Source organism: Chrysochloris asiatica, unplaced genomic scaffold (genome assembly GCF_000296735.1).
Source record: "Chrysochloris asiatica unplaced genomic scaffold, ChrAsi1.0 scaffold00078, whole genome shotgun sequence".
In the NCBI taxonomy this organism is placed as follows: domain Eukaryota; kingdom Metazoa; phylum Chordata; class Mammalia; order Afrosoricida; family Chrysochloridae; genus Chrysochloris; species Chrysochloris asiatica.
Genome location: NW_006408596.1, coordinates 3,576,812 through 3,586,231, shown reverse-complemented (window position 1 = coordinate 3,586,231; position 9,420 = coordinate 3,576,812). Strand labels below are relative to the sequence as shown.

The following is a 9,420-nucleotide window of genomic DNA, read 5'->3' as shown; positions in this document are numbered from 1 at the left end:
TGGAGGGTCAGAAAAAAAAAAGGAAGACCCTCAAGGAGATGGATTTGAACAGTGGCAGCAGCAATGGTCTCAAGTGTGGCAACGATTGGATTGTCATGTTGGTTCAAGACCGGGCAGTGTTTAGTTCTGTTGTGCAAAGGGTTGCTATGAATCAGTACTTACTCTATGGCACCTAAGAATAACAATAAACCTACACTCACTGCCCCGGAAGCTTCTAGCTAATCTTTCTAGTTGCTATTGTCACTGACTGTGTTCCCATACAGATAATTCTTAAAGAAGCATAATGCTCAAGGCAGACTTTTTTACACATTGTTGTTGGTGCTGGTGATGGTGGTTGTGTGATGCGGAGTCAGTTCCCTCTCATAGCGATCCTGCATGGGGTTTCTGAAGCTGTAAATCTTTACAGAAGCAGAAAGTCTCGTAGTTATCCATGGAACCACTGGGACTTTCAAACTGTTGACCTGAGTTTAGCAGCCCAACTCATAACTACTATGCTACCAGAGCTCCTTGCTGTTATTGTCAAGCACCTGCAAATAAGTTATGATTCACAGAGACTCTGTATAGGGTTTCTGAGGAGTGGCTGGTGTGTTTAAACTGTTAACCTTACAGTTATCATTCCAACACTTATCCTAGAGCATTATACCAGGATATTACACATTAACTACTGTTCGGTTTTAAGAAGCAATGAGGGAATGAAACAAGTTATATGAATGGTTGAATGTGAAACTGATGATGTGCCCTGTAAACTTTTACCCTATCAAAAATAAAAACCTTTATAAAAAAAAAAGAAGAAGCAATGAGGGGATATTTTTAGTTTAAGGTTTAGAGATTACCTCAAGGCAATAGTTTCAGATGTTCATTTACCATCCATGGCTCCAGAAAGTCAAGAATCCACAAGAATTTCAAATTCTGTTCTGCATTTTCCTCCTTTTGACAAGGAGTCTTCTATGGAATCTTTGATCAAAATGTTGGAGCATTATCCAGTTTTTCTGGTCTCCTGGTAATGGAGCCAACTGTTCAAGGAGACAATTAGCCCCACATTCCATTTCCTCCTCCCATTCCTGATTTACTTTTTTCCTCTGTTGTTCCTTAATCTAAGGATACCAAAACCCCAAAAAGCAAACTCAATGCCATCAAGTTGACTGTGGCTCCTAATGACCCTACAGGACAGACTAGAACTGCCCACAGGGTTTCCAAGGCTATGGTTTTTATGGTCAAGGAGTTACTGGTGAGTTAAAGGTGGACCTTTGGGTTAGCAGGAGGGTGTACCACGAAGATTCCTTAATCAAAGGCTATCTGATTAGAATTCTTTAAACTAGACTTTAACATTTAATTGTAGTTATGAAAGAACTCACAACTTTGAATAAACTGTTGAAACAGTAAGTCATAGAATAACTCATATGACTACATCTGTTAAAACAAATTACATTTATGTAAATATACACCCTTATGTGGAGACCTGGTGTGGCGCTGTGAGTTCGTGCGCCAGACTGCAAAACCATTTGAACTACAAGGTCGGTGGTTCAAGCTCACCAGTCGCTCCTTGGAAACCCTATATAGTGTCACTATGGGTCAGAACCGACTCAAATGACACTTAACAACAACAACAAACATCCTTATGTATAACACAAGAGTCCTGGTGTGGCACTGTGAGTTCATGCACTAGATTGCAAAGTCTGTTTGAATCGCAAAGTTGGCGATTCAAGCTCACCAGCCGTGCCTTGGATACTCTATACCCGGTTACTCTGGGTGAGCACTGACTTGGCAGTACCTGTCAACAATAACAACAGCAACAATGTATAAGACAAACACACACACCTGAGAGTTAAAAAAAAAAAAGCTTGGGATGGAGAAGTCATCATTATCTTTAACCATCTCTAGAGAAAAGAGCTGTAAGTCAGAAATCAACTAAAAAACAGTGGGGTTTTAGAAGAGGGAGAAACTTTTGAGTTTATATATGGACTATGGGAGTCCTGGTATGGCATTCCAGGATAAACACTTAACCTCAAGGTTGGTTTGAACCACAAGGTCAGCGGTTCAAACTCACCAGCCATTCCTTGGAAACCCTATATAGGGTCACTATGAGTCGGAATCCACTCGACAAAGGCACTTAACAACAATAATATATGTGGACTCTGAAACAAACACCCCCAAACCACTGTCATCTAATTGATTCATAGTGACCCTATAGGATAGGGTTAGTTAACGGCTCCACAGGGTTTCCAAGGCTGTAATCTTTATGGACTTGATGGCACAAAACAACATCAACAACAAATCTTTAAGGAGGAATCCTGGTGTGGCACTGTAGTATAAGCTCTGGACTCTAAGGTTGGTTTGAACCACAAGGTCAGGGGTTCAAACTCACCAGTTACTCCTTGGAAACCCTATACAAGATCGCTATGAGTCGGACAGGACTTGGTGGCACTCAACAACAATCTTTACAGAAACTGACTGCCACATTCTCTCCCTTCAACTAGCAGCCTGATGCTTATCCCACTATACCATCATGGCTCCTGTAGAGACTATGTTATTGTTGTTAAGGGCCATGAACTCAATTCCAACTCACAGCAACCCTGTAGAGGGTTTCTGAGGAGCCTCTGGTAGGTCTGCACCATTGACCTTACAGTTAGCAGTCTAGTGCTTATCTTACAGAACCAAATTAGGATTCCTTATACATTATTTGTATGTTTAATGATCATTGTGACTTTTGAAATCTATCCAATATTTGAATCATCAAGAGAGACAGCGGAGTCTAGGCCTCTCAGAATCCGAGGCGACTCTGAGCCATCAGAACCGCCATCTTGACTGTGGGCAAGAACAGCTGGGTGCTGTGGGGCACAGGAACCGCAGGATGAGGTGTCTCCTGCATGGGGACTGCAGCTTCACCGGCATCTTCAAGGCTTCTGACCAACGCAGGAACGTGATGAGTTCAGGAAGATCTAGCCAAAGAATGTAAAACAAGCAGAAGGGAAGAAAAGCAACTCCTTGGCCTGGTGTTGCTGTGAGACGAGAGCCTGGACTTCATGACCATAGAGGGGCCATCTCCCAACGATACAAGCATTGCCCGAGTATCACTTGCTGAAACTGCTGGAGGCCCAGGGATTGGGAGGGCCGTTGGCAGAATTCCAGCTGGTGTTCCAATACTCCAGGATCCTACAGGACTTGCTGAGCTGGGCCGGGCCATGGACAGCCCATGGAGTTGGTGGGTCATCCCAACAGGTGAAGACCCCACAAGGAAGAGGCTGCCGCAGCTGCTGCCATGGCCAGCATTACGGATGCTGTGACCCAGTACCCGCCTGGCTGTGCAGATCATCTACCACCTATGGGCCAAGGGACACCCCCTCCAGGCATGATGGATCTACTTCCTGGTGTATGAGGCCTCCCATGGGTCCCCCAATGGAGATTCTTCTCTAGACGGGGAAATTCCAATGGGCATACCCTCTTCAGGGATGTTGACTCCTCCCCTGGAATTGAACCCACCAAGGACCTAGACTCATCTTGGACCTTCTCGACTCCCTGCCTGTTTTCTGTGAGGCTGTACATCGTCCTTTTGCTTCTTTGTGGCCTACAAAACTAGTTTGTAGTAAACTCTTAAAAGAATATTATAAATGTAAAAAAAAAAAAGAGAGAGAGAGAAAATAGAGCAATTTAATAAAGCAAACGTCTGTGTATCCAGCACCCAGCTTTGCCAAATCTTATCATTTTGCCTAAGTTTGTACTTTGTAATCTAAAATATAAATGATTTGGGGGAAAACCGGATGACACAATTTCTGTTAAAGTGATTGAAATTCCCAAGGCACTTGAATCTTTTCTTTTTTTTTTTTTAATACTCTTGGTCCTCTAAGGGAACACAGTATTATACATAGCTTGACTGTAACCATTTTGGGAGGGGCGGGGGAAATCCTCATAATCAGACCAATACACATCATCATGATAATCAGAGGAAAGAATGAAGTCGAGGATTTCCCTTTACTTGGATTCACAGTAAATGCCCATGGGAGCAGCAGTCAAGAATCAAAGGACATATTGCATTGGGCAAGTCTGCTGCACAATACCTCTTTAAAGGAAAGGAAACAAGTCACTTTGAAGACTAAGGTGCACCTGACACAAGTCATGGTATTTTCAATCACCTTATAAGCATGCAAAAGCTAGACAGTAAATAAGGAAATCTAAGAACTGATACCTTTGAATTATGGTGTTGACAAAGAATATTAAATAGACCGCGGACTGACAGAAAATAAACGAATCTGTCTTGGAAGCAGTACAGCCAGAATGCTCCTTAGAGTATGGTAAGATTTCATCTCCTGTACCTTGTACATGCCAGCAGGAGGGGCCAGTCCCTAGAGAAGGCCATAATGCTTGATAGAGTGCCAGCGAAAAGAGGAAGACTTTCAAGGAGATGGACTTACACAGTGGCAAAAGCACTGAGCTCAAATATAAGAACAACTGTGTAGATACTGTAGGACCTGGCAGTGTTGTGCTTGTCGTTCTGGTATACACAGGATCACTATAACTTGAATCCTAACAACAACAAATTTCTACCTAGAGTTCTACATTTTATAGTATCTCTTTTCCTGTGTCAAGATTGGCAGGAATTCGAGAAACAGCAAGTGAAATCCTTAAGGGGTTAATGCCAGAAGAGTCATGTAAGTTCAGTCTTTCAAAACTTGTGACTTTAGATTGAAGGACCAGGGTGTGAATCAATGGGAATCAAAAGTCAACCATGACTTCATCATGCTGAATTGTCATTGGTTGATAGCCCCCAGGGGCTGGGAAGCTGGGCTGGCCATTAGCCCCTTAGGGAAGGCTCGTGAGCTTTGCATTTATTTTACTTCAAAAGATGAAATCAGAAGAGACCAATGAAAAGAGTTCAGGCCTTCAAGTGCCACCTTCAGGTCTAACCCCAGAAGGCAGTATTTCACCTCCCAAAGAAATATTTCCCAGAGCCACGTTTTGAACTTTTCATGGGGGGCATCTGTGGATCATGCTTTAGGAGCTAAATGAGGAGGAGAAAGGCTGGAGGAACGGAGCCCAGCCTTGGAGTTAACTCCATCCATCTTCCTGAATGATCAGGATTGAATCACATTTCCTGCCCAGATACTTGCAGACAGATGACCTTTGCTGCAGCCTCAGCCCCTGTTCACAGCTGGAGAGAGGATGTTTCAGCATCTACTTTCGGATCTCGCCCTGCCCTTTGTTCCAAATTCAAACTCTTTGTGTTCTGGCTGCTGGCAGGAGCTTTGTAGTTGTTGATGCTGCTGATGTTGCTCTCTCTTTCTCTTTTTAACCTTCACGTCTTGCAGCTTCCGAGAAACAAACTCCCTATCTGGAGGTGCCCCAGAGAGGGAACCAGAATAGACTTGGGGAGTTTTAAGAGAGATCATTGGACTTTTTGGCTTCCATGCCTGCCCCTTCCTGAGCTCCTGGGGAGCAGCTGGCCGAACTGGGTGGAGTTAGGGGTCCAGAAAAAATGAATAATAATAAGATCTTACTTTTGTATGGTTTAATGACAAAAAAGCTCTTACATGCAAGTCTCCTTTCAAAAGCACTGCTAAGACAGAAGCCTTTAACACAAAGGTCGTGGTTGTTAGTTAGGTGCCTTTGAATTCGTTCTGACTCACAGCAATCCCATGTACAAGTCTTGCGTCCTCCTCACAACCATTCCTGTGCTTGAGCCCATTGTTGCAGCCATGGTGTCAATCCATCTCCTCAAGGGTCTTCTTCCTCTTTTCTGTTGACCCTCTCTATTTTACCAAACATGATGTCCTTCTCTAGGGAGTGGTCAGTCCTGATAACATGTCTAAAACACGTGAGACAAAGTCTCACCACTGTTGCTTCTAAGGAGCATTCTGGTTGTACGTCTTCCAAAACCCATCTGCCCATTCTTCTGCAGGTCCGTGGTATATTTAATATTCTTCACCAACACCATAATTCAAAGATCTCAATTTTTTTTCCCATCTTCCTTATTCATTGTCCAGCTTTCACACGCATTAGAAATTTCCAAACAAGCTCTATGACCTTGAGCAACCTAAGTCTCAGTTATCTCATCTGTAAAATGGGGTAGTAATGCCAACAGAATTAGAGTTATGTGAGGATGGAACTCAAACCAGTATTTGCTGGTTGGAATTCAATACATGATGTGTCATGCAAATTATCTTCCAGGGCTCCACAGTCTTCATAGTAGCTGTGGATTAGGGGAATGTGGCTCTCCCCTGGAGTCCTGATACGGCACTGTAGGATAAGGACTGGACTCTTAACCGCCTGCAGGGGAAGACTGGTAGAGATGGGCGGAATAGCCCAGAATGGCCCCTGCAACTCGGTTTTCTCCCCAGACTGTTTCTTTCAGAGCTTGAACACACTAAACTGGACAAAACTGCTCTTTCCTCCATAACAAATACTGAACAAAGCTTTACCCACAGTGAGGGTCCCTAGGTGGTACAAATGGTTTGTACTGCTTATGTTTGATAAGCATGGAACTGTGAAACACAGGTCTGCAGTTTGAGCCTTCCAGACATGTCGTGGGAGAAAGATGAGGCTTTCTGCTCCCTTGTAGACTGAAAGCCTGGGAAACACTATACAGGGTCGCTATGAGTTAGAACTGACTCGAAGGCACTTAACACATGCCTTAACACACTAAACACACTTAACAGCAGTATTGTGGAAGAGAGTCCTGATGATCTACTTTTACAAATCTTCCAGCTCAGAAAGTCATATGGAGCAAGGATCTATCCTGTAGCACATAAGGATACCCTGAGTTGGAATCGACTTGAGGGCAACAGTTTGGGGTTTGTTGGTTTTTACCCAGAACACCCTCTTCTGCCAGTTTTCCTTCCCTCCAGAGCTCCTGTTTACCCTTCTGGAATCAGCTCAGTTCTCCTCTCTTTCCTGCCTCCTCATTATCTTTACATTTTGCCTATGGTCCCCAGAGACTGAGCTCTGGGACGCCTAAGGACCCAATCTGTGGCATTCACCGGTGTATCTCTGACCCTAGCACCTTGCTAGCACCTGCTTCAAAACATTTGTCAAGTTTAGGTTCAGCCTTATCAGGTCCCCAACTCCTCACCTTTCCAGAAATCTAAGGAGCCTTGATGGCACTGACCTGTTAACTGCAAGGTTGGTAGTTCAAACCCACCAGTTGCTCTGCTGCAGAAAAATGAGACTTTCTGCCTCTATAAATATTTACAGCCTTGGAAACCCTGTTGTTATTCAGTGCTATAGAGTTGGTTCCTACTCATAGTAACCCTGTACAGGGTTTCTGAGGAGTAGCTGGTGGGTTTGAAGTGCCAACCTTATGGCTATCATCAGTCCAGTACTTATTCTACAGTGCCATACCAGGACTCTTGGAAACCCTACACAGGGTCATTGTGAGTAGGAATCAACTTGGTAGCTGTAGGGTTTGTTGTTTTTAATGTTCCAGAAACCCAGGAATAACAGCGCTGACGTTCTCTTTGCCTGGATAATCATATTGCAATGCCCTTTGCAAGGAGCCCTGATGGTTCAGAGGATTAAGAACTGAGCTGCTAAGCACAATATTAGTGATTCAAACCCGACAGCCTTTCTCTCCAAGGGAGAAAGCTGAGGCTGTCTGTGTGTGTAAATATTTAGTCTCAGAAGCCTTGAGGAGCAGTTCTACTCTGTTCTATAGGGTCACTAGGAGCCAGAATCCACTTGATGGCAATAGGACTTGGGTTCGGTTTGCAGAGAGTCACAGTACTGTCAGAATAGCCCTTGGAAGCAAGGGTGGCAAGAGTTCCTCCCATGCATTTTGTCCATGATCAGCTGGGACCAGTCCCAGGAGACGGACATCATGCCTGGTAAAGTCGAGGGTCAGTAGCAGACCCTCCAGGCGATGGAATGACACAGTGACCGCAACAATGGGTTCAAACATGGCAAAGATGGTGAGAAAAGCACAGGACTGAGTACTGAGTCCAACCACTGCACTGAGGGTGCTATGAGCAGGAACCAACCGGAAGGCGACTAACAACAGCCAAGTCAGCAGCTCTTTAACTCTTCTTAAATGGCATGCATGAATTCACCACTCATGTACTGCCTGCCTCCTGGATTCATACCCAGTCATTATGAGAGATAAACCTTGTTCACTTGCAGCACTGATTAATGCCACCTTCAGCCCTGGTGAGGCCTGGAATGTTCTCAAGTGAGGGGACTATTGCCTTTTTCCCCAAGCTGAGAAGACCACTCCTTGCAGAGAGCTGTAGAGTTTGTCCAGTTTTCCCTCACACATGGAGTCCTGGTGTGGCGTTGTGGGTTAATGCGCTGGACTGACTGCAAAGTCGCTTTGAACCACAAGGTCAGTGGTTCAAGCTTACCAGCTGATCTTTGGAAACCCTATACAGGGTCACTATGGGTCAGAATTCACTTAACAACAAGAGCAACAAATCAGAACTGACTCCAAGGTACTTAACCACAACACCTTCAACACCTTCACACAAAGCCTCTCTCATTTGAAACCCTCTGGGGCAAGTCCAAGTCCTGTAGAACCTCTGTATGGCAGTTAATTTACCTGGGTTTAGTGGTTTCTTCAAGTCAAGTCTCTGTTGCTATTATTAAGTGTTATCAAGTTGGTTACAACTCAGAAGGGCCCTGTCTAGGGTTTCCACCACTCATCTGTCAGATTGTTGTGCTGTGGTGGCTTGTGTGTTATTGTGATGCCGGAAGGAAACTATGCTACCAGTATTTTAAATAGCAGCAGTCACTCATGGTAGGCAGGTTTCAGCAGAGCTTCCAGACTAAAACAGGCTAGGAAGAAGGGGAAGTATACTTCTTCTGAATGATTGACCTCTGAAAATCTTATGAAGAGCCCCAGGATATTGTCAGATACCATGTCAGAAGTTGAGCCCCTCAATTTGGAAGGCACTCAAACTATAACTGGGAAAGACATGCCTCCTTCAAGACTTCACCATGTATAAAGCAAAACTTTCATGACCTTCATTTGCTGGAGGGGCACAACTCAAAATGGGGAGAAAGATCTGCAAACATCCATGAATAATCAGAACATGGAATGTATGAAGTGTGAATCTAGGAAACTTGGAAGTTGTCAAAACTGAAATGGAACACATAAAGATCGGTATGGTAGTTATTAGTGAGCTGAAATGAACTGGTATTGACCTTTTTGAACCTGATAATCATACAGTTTACTATGCCATAAATGACAAATTGAGGGAATGGCATCAAATTCATCATCAAAAAGATCATTTCAAGATCTATCTTGAAGTACAATGCTGTCTGTGATAAGAGTGGTATCCATATATCAGCAAGGAAGACCAATTAACACCAACCACTATTATTCATCTGACAGTGTTTCTCTGCTATTCATAAGGTTTTTCAGTGACTAAATATTCGGAAGTAGTTCGTCACATCACTCTTTCTTCCTAGTCTGTCTTCATCTGGAAGCTCATCTTA

The 9,420-nt window shown here is 43.9% G+C and overlaps 1 pseudogene; it reads left to right on the top strand.

Moving 5' to 3' along the window:
* Window positions 1–3,491, top strand: part of LOC102841856 — a 12,557-nt pseudogene extending 9,066 nt beyond the window's left edge.
* The last annotated feature ends 5,929 nt before the right edge of the window (window positions 3,492–9,420 follow it).